Source organism: Lissotriton vulgaris, chromosome 6 (assembly GCF_964263255.1).
Source record: "Lissotriton vulgaris chromosome 6, aLisVul1.2, whole genome shotgun sequence".
NCBI classification, from domain to species: Eukaryota; Metazoa; Chordata; class Amphibia; order Caudata; family Salamandridae; genus Lissotriton; species Lissotriton vulgaris.
The window spans coordinates 1771009653-1771021826 of record NC_141694.1 but is presented as its reverse complement, the minus strand read 5'-3'; the positions used below and the strand labels follow the sequence as shown (position 1 = coordinate 1771021826).

At 44.2% G+C, this 12174-nt stretch overlaps 1 protein-coding gene across 2 annotated transcripts in view; it reads left to right on the top strand.

The window, feature by feature from the left end:
- ADCY3 (adenylate cyclase 3) overlaps positions 1–12174 on the top strand; it is a 408762-nt gene that overhangs the window by 208946 nt on the left and 187642 nt on the right. Inside the window, exon 1 of one of the 2 annotated variants that reach the window (XM_086928027.1) lies at positions 7476–7610. The exons of the other annotated variant lie outside the window; for it this stretch is intronic. The gene's annotated coding sequence lies outside the window, so the exon portion shown is untranslated. Of the gene's footprint in view, positions 1–7475; positions 7611–12174 lie in introns of those variants that run through there. 2 annotated transcript variants of the gene reach the window in all.

Below are 12174 nucleotides of genomic sequence, written 5' to 3'. Positions count from 1 at the left end.
GTACGTATTCTGTGCCGCAGATGCCAGCTGGTACGGTCAGTATTAATATCCCATGGTGTTAGTCAAAATGGTGGCTGGCATCATTAACACGTGTGTCTCAATGGGACGAGAAGCTATATATGCATAACCCCTAAGGAAAACGATCAATGCACACCACATATGAGCACGTGGGCTTCCCCGAAGTGGTGATGATGACACTGTGATGCAGTCACTGGGCATGGGCTTAGAAGGAGTGGAAACCAAGAGGGTCTAAAATAGATAGTTTGTAGGTTTTGCTGCATCTGCTGGTGGCCAGCTGTACCTCTTTACTTATTCACTAGCCTCTGTGTGGAATGTAAACTTGATATCAAAGATGTGCAGTGCCACAAGCAGACGGGAGGAATCGATCACTACAAGGCAGCGGGGGGGGATAGAAGAGTGTGGTCAATCCAGACCCATGCAGGTACTAGGAAGACTTCTTGCATTGGTTCCTCTTGGGAAGTGGACATCCGCCTCTTTTGAAAGTGCCCATTCCTTTGGAATGTGAGACGAGCCGCAGAGGTGGCTGGGCCGATCTACCATCCTACAGGCTTCCTTCACTTCATGGTGAGCCTCGTGGGACTACCTCGTGATGAGGTTGCTGCTTACGCCTGGGATCCGCTGGGAGTTTTCAGCAGTAACTAGGAGAGGCAGCTCTGGGATTATTATGATCACTCTGTGTGGCTGTTTAGTCTTGTAATGACATTATTTTCTTAGTGCTTAGCATTCCGGATACATTAGCTGGATAATGTCTTCGGTATCGAGCCACTGAAGACCGGCGTGTCTCATTTTGGTTTTGTGGTAGCCAACAGTGCTTCAGAGTGGAGCAACCCACGAATGGCGCAAGTGCCGCGGGGGCTGCTTTTAAAGACTTGTGAGAAGTAAAATGTTTCTGCATTTAGAGTAGATGCCAAACCCCAGGGTAGAGAAACTACAGAAAAGCTAAGGTGACCGATCAAAAACTATCAACATCAGTTCACCAAAATGCCATGGCTAGTGAAAGTGTCATCACTAAGTCTTTGTCTTTGATGATATCACAGAGTATGCCTATTGTTCCACGTTTAGCCCTTCCACAGCAGTGCTTAATTTGAGCCAGTGTTTGCTTGTGCTTGCCACCGGCGCTTAATTCTCAACACCAGCACTTATGATAGTCTGCCACATGGTGACACTGTTAGTCTATTTTTAAGGTTAGCACATCAACAGTGTTTAATAATTCAATATACATAAAACATTTATAACACCAGCTGTCCAGGCCTTTTTTATCGCTTTGAGTAGCCTGGAATAATCTGACTCATCAAAATTGTAGGGATGTAATGGTTAGTAGTTGTGTTGGTACTGGGTTTGGCAGTGCTGGCACAGGTGGTGCAAGCTTCACTGGCCTTCTGAGAAGAGTCCTGCCATTTCCTTTTTTTGTTGCAAATAAAGCACTGCTCCGCAGGCTCACATTTGCTGTTTAGGGTGTAGGCGAAGGGCACGCAGTGTAAATTACAGTAAGTAAATAGGGCTCCTGCATAAGGTTACCATTCACCCCTGATTCTTATAGAAGGTGGATGCGGCAAAAACTGGGTTAAGTTACAAACTTTAATGCCTTCATTTCAAGAATTTGCACTTTCTGCTCCATCTCACAAGCATGAGCAAGAAATGCTTCCTGATGGGCCTTGCTTATGGAAAGATAAATCTACCAAAGCTCCTACGTTCCTGTAATAACAAGCATTTGCAATGCAATAGGTCTCGCATTACGCACGTTTGAGCTTTTGGCATTGTAAATGACATTGCATTTTATTTATGTGTTTATTTTAAAAACATAAATAAAAGGCATTAGGGCACATACATCATGCTAATTACCGGTCTTAAACGGTCTGATTCGCAGAATCGGCCCCTTTGCGACCGGTAATTAGCCTTTTGGGATGCATCAAGCCCAAAGCCATTTGCAAAATAGGTAATCGCAAAATTTGCTATTACCTATTTTGCAAATGCAGTTAGGGAATCACAATTTTCGATTCCCTAAATGCAATGCAAGAAGCATTCTCAGAATGTGACTTTGCATTAAGGAATCGCAAAGTACCATCAACTTCAAGTTGATGGTAATTTGCAATTCCTTAGAAAAATGCACAAAATTGCATTTTTCTAAGTGACATGTGTTGCTCATGCATGCCCTAAGGGCATGTGTGGGCTCCACATATGCACACATGCCAATTTTGGGGGTGCATCAGAATGGCCTTTTGGGCCCCCCAAGACCCTTGCAATTGCATGCGCAATTTGTCATTGCCTTTTTGGTAATCGCAAATTGCAAATGGTTTTCCATTCATTCCTATGGGCCTCTAAGCCGATAGGAATGAATGGAAAGGTATTCCCTATTAGCGAATCACAATTTGCTCGAAGCCATAGCTACCCAGGGTTGAGCTTAAGGTTTTACAAACGAGCCTGACTGGACCCAAGACAGTTTTTGCAAGTGTATTATGCCCCCTAAATTTGGCTCTACATTGCTGGAAGTATTAGCCCCCGCCCTGAAATTTGGCTGTGCATTGCTGGAAGTATTAGTCCCCCTCCCTAAATTTATACCCAAGTAGCGCCCCTGCATGGAGTCATCTGGTAAGTTTAATCAGGTATCACATGCTTGAACATTATAGGCACTCTAGTAATCAAGCAGGTAATTTGATTTTAATTTTTAGATTGTACTACTGAATATCGAGGCTAAGAATATCGAGACAAAAGAATATTGTTGACTAAATATCGAAAACCATATTATGGAAAGTAAAGTGCATGCATATAAAGGAAGTATAGCTTTACATTCCTTAACTCCACATCTGCGTACTTTGGGTAAATATATATATATATAGTTTTCTGTGTCAGCTTTCGTCAGCTCAAGCAGGCGCAGATCACAAAGTAAGTGCTTCAGTTATTGAAAATTTCTATCGCCCATAATGCGCTTCAGTCCAGACGGACCTTGATCACATGACAACGATATATAAATATATATATATGTGTATATATATATATATATTTTTTTTTTTTTTTTGTCCAAAGAATCACCGTTTTGAAGGTGCACACGCAAACAGATAATTGACAGCACCGGCTTTACCTCCACAAATCAATTTTATTCGCCTTACGCGTTTCAGAGCGTGTCTGCTCCTTGTTCACAGGCATATCTTGAAGTGGCGCAGCAAGTAGTCAGAGAGGCTTTTAAGCAGCATGCACATTTAACACGCCCTCCCGTGGGAAGCAGATGATAACAGTTAATACTGCATGCTGGTATTTGTAGTAGTACTTGTCCTTCAGTGGGTTACAAGCCTCCTCGACATTTTTAATTACCTTTAGTGGGTGCTGCTTGCACTGTTATTCACGATTATTTTCGACCTCCAGTGGGTTGCTTTTGAAGAGGTTGCCGTCTTTTGTGTTTCGCATCCAATTTGCTGTTTGCCCCAGTTGAAGACTTGAGCAGTTCTGTGTCTCCAGGGTCCCGTGTTTAGAAAGGTAGGTGGTGCAACCCTCACGGCTCGGTTTAGCCGTTAAATGTTTTTTTGTCCAAAGAACCACCGTTTTGAAGGTGCACACGCAAACAGATAATTGACAGCACCGGCTTTACCTCCACAAATCAATTTTATTCGCCTTACGCGTTTCAGAGCGTGTCTGCTCCTTGTTCACAGGCATATCTTGAAGTGGCGCAGCAAGTAGTCAGAGAGGCTTTTAAGCAGCATGCACATTTAACACGCCCTCCCGTGGGAAGCAGATGATAACAGTTAATACTGCATGCTGGTATTTGTAGTAGTACTTGTCCTTCAGTGGGTTACAAGCCTCCTCGACATTTTTAATTACCTTTAGTGGGTGCTGCTTGCACTGTTATTCACGATTATTTTCGACCTCCAGTGGGTTGCTTTTGAAGAGGTTGCCGTCTTTTGTGTTTCGCATCCGATTTGCTGTTTGCCCCAGTTGAAGACTAGGTGGTGCAACCCTCACGGCTCGGTTTAGCCGTAAAATGTTTTTTTGTCCAAAGAACCACCGTTTTGAAGGTGCACACGCAAACAGATAATTGACAGCACCGGCTTTACCTCCACAAATCAATTTTATTCGCCTTACGCGTTTCAGAGCGTGTCTGCTCCTTGTTCACAGGCATATCTTGAAGTGGCGCAGCAAGTAGTCAGAGAGGCTTTTAACCGCATGCACATTTAACACGCCCTCCCGTGGGAAGCAGATGATAACAGTTAATACTGCATGCTGGTATTTGTAGTAGTACTTGTCCTTTAGTGGGTTACAAGCCTCCTCGACATTTTTAATTACCTTTAGTGGGTGCTGCTTGCACTGTTATTCACGATTATTTTCGACCTCCAGTGGGTTGCTTTTGAAGAGGTTGCCGTCTTTTGTGTTTCGCATCCGATTTGCTGTTTGCCCCAGTTGAAGACTAGGTGGTGCAACCCTCACGGCTCGGTTTAGCCGTTAAATGTTTTTTTGTCCAAAGAACCACCGTTCTGAAGGTGCACACGCAAACAGATAATTGACAGCACCGGCTTTACCTCCACAAATCAATTTGGTACTAATTTTATCAACCTTAGAAGGATGAAAGGCTGAGTGGCCGCTATGATTTCAACCTGCGACCATGAGGCCAAACACGGGCCCCTACAGTGAACGCATTAGACCACTAAGCCACCTACATATGTATACCGTAATAGTGTAGCTACGATATTCAAGGGACATACATCATATTTATGAGGGCAAATATGGCCTATGCCTGTCCTAAAGGGGGACAATATGTGGAGTCTCAGTTAACCTGAAGTAACCTAAGATGTTAGCATGGTTTTGGAAGGAAGGGCGTCGCAGGTACTGCAGCACCCCCAGACCTGCAGGCACTGTGAAAGTGTAAGCTGATTTTCATAATCAGTTCAAGGTCAACGGAGGTTAAGGAGAGCTCATTGAACACATTTGAACAAAACACTGCACATTCCCTTGTTATGTATATTTAAATTTACAATTTGTGGCTTACAAGAGATGGTATTTGAAAACAAACTGTTGTCACTCTTCTACTTTATTTTTGTGTGGGATCCAAGTTACTTTTTAACGTTTACATATAAAAAACGAGGCTCATTCAGTCGTTTTAATTGTGTAATGTAGTGGCCCGATTCAAAGAAGTGTGAGAAAACAAACAAACACACTTTAATTTTACACATGTGTGCATCTGTGTCTAAATCAACTTTAATGTACCAATGGCCTCTTTTAAACAACTCGTTTTTTAATAAAGCTTCACATAATGTATCCATACATTTCAGAATATTGCAATGTAATATACCATTGAGCCACATTATTGCAAAAATATCACAGCTCACCTCCCACAAACACACACTCCCCATTTAAATATTTGTGCTCATTTGCTGCGCTCACTTGTTCAGTAATACCTGGGTTTTCAGAACCTCTGTTATATTAGTGAGCTGATGCCCCTGGGCACCAAACCCACTGAGAACATTGTTCCAGCCCATTTGGATGTAGGGGTGGTTGTGCAGAGCCTTTCCGGTTACATCCCTGATAGGACTATCATTTATTTAAAGGTCTGAGCAACCATGACCTTTCAAGTTTTATTTATTTATGTTTGGAAACTCCGAGGAGATCCACATAAAAATGATTATAAAATTTACATATATTGATAACACATAAAAAATTCACATCGTATGCATTCGGAACTCTGATCCACACTAAAATTACCATACTGTTATAACCATATTATCAGTATAAATAAAAAAAAAAACACTACAAATAGTTAAAAATTCTATGACAAAATATTTCATTAGGGGGCATAAAAAGTGACTGTAGTGCTTCCGTAACCGATCGTATGGATTGCTGCAAACATATGGGTCTCAACCATTTTCGGCGGGAAAATAAAAGCGCTGGACATACAAATAGGACATGGTTTAAATCTTGAATCCTCTTCTTGAATAAGTTACATCCAGGTCCAGGAGAGGGTCCATACCATATGGCCGTAAGAGGGTTGAGCGGGAGCATACCCAACCTCAATAGGATCCAGAACCGCCTCAACCCATAGGGAAAATTCCAATAAATATATATTTGCACACGATTTATTGTGATGGAATCGAAGATATACTGGAAACCCCTCTTTTTTGGCACGTCTCCCTGTCCAGGCGAAAACCTTTTCAACAAAATCGTGAAGCTTGCAAATCTTACTTCACCTGCAGTCAGACCAATAGTGTATTACAGTAAGTGACGTACAACAACCTTTATTCCAGATGAAGGGTCATTGTCAATTTCCTTTCGCAATCTTTATTGAGTAGCTGGGCTGAAGCATGTTAACAAACTGGATAGATACCAGGTCCAGACAACGAGTTTCTGCGCCTAGTATAAAGTTACCAGATTACTTCATCTCACCATGGATGCAGTGCTCCTGTTCTGAATTTTTCTTTTAACTCTTTCCATGCTCATGACGAGCTGAGCTCGTCATGAGCTACGGCGCTCCGGTGCTCATGACGAGCTCAGCTCGTCATGAGCTGTGGAACGCTCACATGCGGGGATAATTCCCCTGCTGTGCTGAGCGTTCCACGAGAACGGGTGTGGTCATGACGAGCTGAGCTCGCCATGAGCACAGGAGCGTCGTGCCTCATGACGTGCTCAGCTCGTCATGAGCATGCGAGCGCCGTGCTCGCCCCCTCCCCCCCAGCACAGCGGGAAAATAACCCCCGCAGTGAAGGGGTTATTAAAGCTGGTCGTTTTCAGCTTTTAGTTCAACTAACATGGACTTCATTGCCCAGAATACAATAGGCTGGTCGCTGAAAGCCCAGGACTGGAGTACTGAGTTCTTGCTGACCTTGACCAATCAGACAAACTTAGAGATGAGTGACATCACCAACATTGAATGCTCGTAAGTTTAAGTATAAAGAGTGTATCGTTTTTTGCGGATCCACATGCTAAATAAAATCCTCAAGGTAATCTTCATTGGTGAGACTTCTTTTGAACAGGGGAGTGACAGACTATTCTGTGGGTTGAAGACCCATGGTCCAGTGTACATTAATAATAAGCAGGGGCAGCTCCACTGTTTGAGCGGAGGAGCGTCGCCCCACAAACAAAACCCAAGGCCAGAGCTGAAAAAAATGGTAATCAAAATGTATTTGTTAACATTTTATTTTTCAGCTACCGGCCTGTCCTGTCCCCTGAACTGAGCATCAGGCAGGGCGGGGCCATTGCTGCGGAGTGTCAGCAGTAAACTTTGTTCTCTCGAGTTTAAAATGCGCATGTCTCTTTGGCCAGCCGTCTTCCGATAGCCAGCCACACATGCAATTTAAACCTCTCTAACCCAGCTGTCAGCTCGGTTAAAGAAAGCAAAGGCCTCCAGTGCTCTTGTGAGACCTGATCGAGGCCACTCCCACCAATCCTAGCGCTGCTCTCATGCTACTTGAGAGCAGCCCCAGGATTGGCTTGGGAGTCGGGAGCACACCTACCTCAAGGAGAGAAGGATCAAGGAGGACGTCGTGCTCATGGAAGAAAAGATAAGTGTCTTGTATTTTGTTATGTGCCCTCCGCTACACCACCCTCTGTACATGCAAGCTGCCACTGAACATGGGAACTCCAGTTGAGTCACTAAGTCTGTCTGACAAGTAAGTACTTGTACGTGCTGTGCATAACAAATTAACCTTTACAACAGAAACAAAGAACTTACAAGGTCCATACCAACCTTACTTAAAATCTTAGTTTATTGTTTTTTAACAATGAGAGATGCAAAGTTTAAGCCACAAAATATTTATAGTTGTTGTTGTACTTTATTGTTCAATTAATTAAAATCATTACAATATGCTACATTTTCCATGTATAGAGGAGGAAGAAGAAGAAAAAGTTAAAGGGCTAACTGAGTTTGCTAAAAGCTAAAAAATCATGAAAGCAATTGTCCGAAAAGGAACTAAAGTGCTGGTGCGTAGGGGTTGCTCCTGCGTCTGGGGGCCCAGTGTGCGCGTCTTTTAAATGGGCCCTATGCCCGATTAAAATTAATGTTTATTTTATGGTGCCAAAACATTTAAAACAACATACTTTTCCTTGTTTGGGTGCCAGGTACCTGGATTAGCTTGTCTAACTTGCTTGTTTAGTCCTCTAGTCTTGATCTTCCTTTGTTCCCTTGTGTGTCTGGGATTTGTGATGAATGAAATCCGAGACAGGACTCTGAATATGTTGTAAACACAGGTCTGATATTTTATTTTGAAGACTGTTTAATCATAGTCACTCTTGCTTGGTGGCAAACTGGTTACAGCTTGTGACTTATAGTGGTTTGTGTCAGTGCTGCCAGGATTGCATCTATGAATTTCGCTAGTCGGGGCCACAATTTGTGCTGTGTTGGCGAAGAAGCACAGGTCTGAGGCTTCTCTGCATCGTCTAAAGCCGTGAGACCTGAAAATTGGGAGTACCAAGCAGTGCCGCTCTCTTGCCAACTTTGGGCAGCAACACAGCAGATGAAGCCAAGATTCACAATGGTAGCTACATAGACGACAGGCCATTGAGTTGTCCTGCCGGGCCCAGGACAGATTGAATTCCACAATGGGCAGTGCGAGAGGACTCATGTAGGGGATTCTTTTCCAGGCTAGGACTGTCAAAACTTGCTCACAGTATGGCTGAGGTTTTCCTAGGATGTAAGAGGCGTACATTGTGGAAAGATTGGTTTGGTAGTGTAAACTGTAGTGTAAACTTTCCAGGTCCCTTTTAACCCTTTCCGTGCTCATGACGAGCTGAGCTCGTCATGAGTTGTGCCGCTCGCATGCTCATGACGAGCTCAGCTCGTCATGTAACGCGGCTTTTTGAAAAAAGCCCCACAGTGCAAAAATAACCGCCACACGCATGTGGTTGAAAAGATATTCTCTTGACCTGTGTGTCACTGTCTTTTTCCAGGCTATGGCCGGGATATCCAGGTTGTGCAGCTTTTGGACTTCTATTTCGAGTAGACTTGTAGCTGCTGCCAACTGTTCCTGCCATGGGGAGCCGCCCTCTTCAAAGATTGTTTTGATTTGAGCTTTCTATGAGGGTGCTGAGGCCCGCAAAGTGCTAATGTAGTGTTTTATTATGTCCCCTGAGCAAATGATATCCGGGCGGGCGAGTCCCAGCTCCAGTCTTACTCGGGCTCTCCTGGCCTGTCGGGGGAGAGCTAGAACCTTCTTGTGAGCAGAGATTTGGAGGTTCATGAGGAGCTTGTTGAATGCGCCAGGAAAAACTAGATGACCATAGTTAAGAGAGGGAACAAGTTTTTCTCTTAGAACTTTATAACGGGGAGGAAAATCGAAAAAAAGAAAGTTTTGTTTAAAAATTGTTAAAAAGGTTAAATGCCAAGATGAAGAGACTTTTGAGATAAGAATTCCCAAATCCTTTAATTAGAATGGGAAGGGACTTGATGGAAACATACAGTCGCAGAGCACAGAGTTTACACTATAGAACATTAGGCCAAGGGAGTGCATGTGGAGAGGCCCAAGGGTCTGGAGACAGTCAGTTACACTTCAGGGCAGATCTCCGTAAGGCAGTACGCTGTGGATTTTTTTCTGGACCTGCCGACTTTTGAACAGGAGCTTCAGGTTCGAGTCTCAGCGTCAGCTCAACATCTGGTCATTCTGCACAAATCACATAATCTCCCCAGTGACAAAAAAATGTATCTGACCTTGTGTAATGTAATTGGTTCTCCGAAACCCTTGAGCAGACTTTGCGTCATATAAAACTGCAATAAAAGTTGTGTGTGCCAACTCAGGACCAGTTCATTTTGCGCAACTGGGTTGAGTCAGCTTTGGGGTTCTAGCTCTCTCGAACAGCATTACCGGTCTAGCAATGCCGCACAGGTGACCATCTTCCTCTCCGTACACTTTTCCGAATAACATCTTTGAGAGACAAGAAGTTCCCAGCAGATGAAGAAACTTTCCACAGCAGAGTGAGCAGAGGTCCCTGTGGACCTGCCCAGTGGGTTGGCCGGTTCCGACTCTGATACTTTTCCAGCAAAAAAAATCAAGTGGGCAAGTCTTGGGTATCACCAAATAACTTTTCCCATAGATGTACAAGGATCTTCCTTCCTGTTCTTTACTTTTTAAGTCTTGAACCAAAAAACCGTGGCATCTTTTAAAGAAAAAAAGCACTCTTTGTGGATAAGGACATTAAGCCATCACTAAAATCAAATTTATACCCAATAAAGGCGCGTTTGCAATTCGACTTCTGTGGTCTGTCTATATTGACATAGTGTAAAAATCCTGACCCTTTAATCAAGAAACCCATTACAAGGAACAAGTTCCTAAAAAGACCATGTACTGGGGAAAGGATGAAAAAGATGTGTCCTCAATAGTTATTGGGGGATGGAGTGGGGGGTCTACAGAAGATTTTCCCTCTGGAAAAAAACAAGCAATAGTGAAAAATGTAATTTAAAGAAAATGTAATGATGGTTTATTCGTTTTGTGCAGCGTTTATTTGATAAAATAACAGCTTTTAGGCACTTGTGAGCATGTATGATTCCTTGATAGTCGATTTGTTCTAATGGGTTTCTTGGTAATTGTTTCTGTTATTTTCTCATAGGTCGCTTAGATTATTGACATGACCCCCCCCCCTACCTATTATAGACGTCTGCCCAAAATATGGCGGTAGCACATTTCCGCCAAACTCGCAGTTTCTTTGCCCAACTGTGAGGTAGAGGAACCACTGGGTCCCCCCGGTGTAGAGTCAGCTGCTGCTGCCAATTTAAAGCTTGGCCTAGTGGCTCTTCTACCATTGGTCCCCGCGTCAAAGTGTTTGTCGCCCCGCCCTGTTTGGGGCTTGGTGACCATCACTAGATTCCCTGTCCAGGGCCGCCATTTATTTATTTTTTCCTAATATAAACTCCCACTGTGTGCGGACCAGCGGCTCCACTGAAGACACAGCGATCCCCTCCTCCCTGGCGGGGAACTCTAAATTTACCCAGCGGTCCTTTCCTGACCCGCTGGTCTGATTGCCACGGTCTAAACGACCCTATCAGTACCCAAGAACCTGAGAGCCCGATTCACAAAGGGCCTCTGCACTTGTGACGGATGCCCCACAGTCATGGCAGAGGTCCCGCATTGCTGGCAGGACCCGCGTACTGCAGTTACCCATTGCAGAAGTCCCGCTACGAGTGCAGGGCCCCCACCACGTTTGCTATGTTATGTTATAACAACTTGCATAGCGTACTACTACCCATAGGTGTCGAGGCGCTTGCGGTCAGCATACTGAGAGAGGGAAACTAGTTTTTAAAAAGCCACTTCTTAAGGTGCTTCCTGAATTCAAGCAGGGATGTGATCTTCCCAAGAGAAAGCGGAACAGCGTTCCTTATCCTAATGGTACTGTGTTAGAACTCCTCCGCCCAGTTCATTGTTTTAACTCTAGGGGTGAGCATTAGAAAAGCATTGGCCGAACGTAGTGACTTTCTAGGGGAGTACCAGCTAAAAGTGTGAAAAAAGAAATTGTGGGCCGTCCTCGTAAAGTGCCTTATGTGCGATACAAAGTGCCTTGAATTTCACGCGCTGGCCGACTGGGAGCCAATGCAGATCGTAGCTGCGGGGCCTCCGCTACGACTGCAGGGGCCCTTTGTGAATCTTGAGTGTGTGCAATGATCAAACGAGAGCCTGCCTACTGTCTGTACATAAAGAAAAGGCGGGTGATTACAGCGTACGGCCCTACCGCTTCCTGCCAGTACTGACACCAGGGAACAATGAGGTGCCTGAGATTAAACTCAACACCTCATGCAAAGTCAGAGCCCAAGGGCAACTCAGAACATTTTAAAATCGCTTCCTGATGGTAATCCCTCTAAACAAGGTACGTAGCTTCCATTTAGGTTCAGTGGCACCGGGGCCCAGACACCTGAGGGTCCCACTGAGCCCTGATAATTCCTGCATTTTATAATTCAAACAGCAGCCAGGGGGCCCATTTCCTTCTTTGCACTAGGGCCCATGACACACTGGCTCCTCCACTCCCTCTAAAATCTGGAAAATGTATTTGTTTACAAAATGTTCCTCGAAGAAAGCTTGTTGGAAACGTGCTTTATTTACTTGGCTCATGGGCTCACAGGCCGAGCACGTCGAGGTCCTTGAGAAAGGCACGTCCTGTAGTCAGTAAAATGTTATTTATTAACTTGACCACGACTGGAACAAAGGGAGGGATTTTGGGACTTTCATATCTATTCTCCTCAAGTCAAATCTC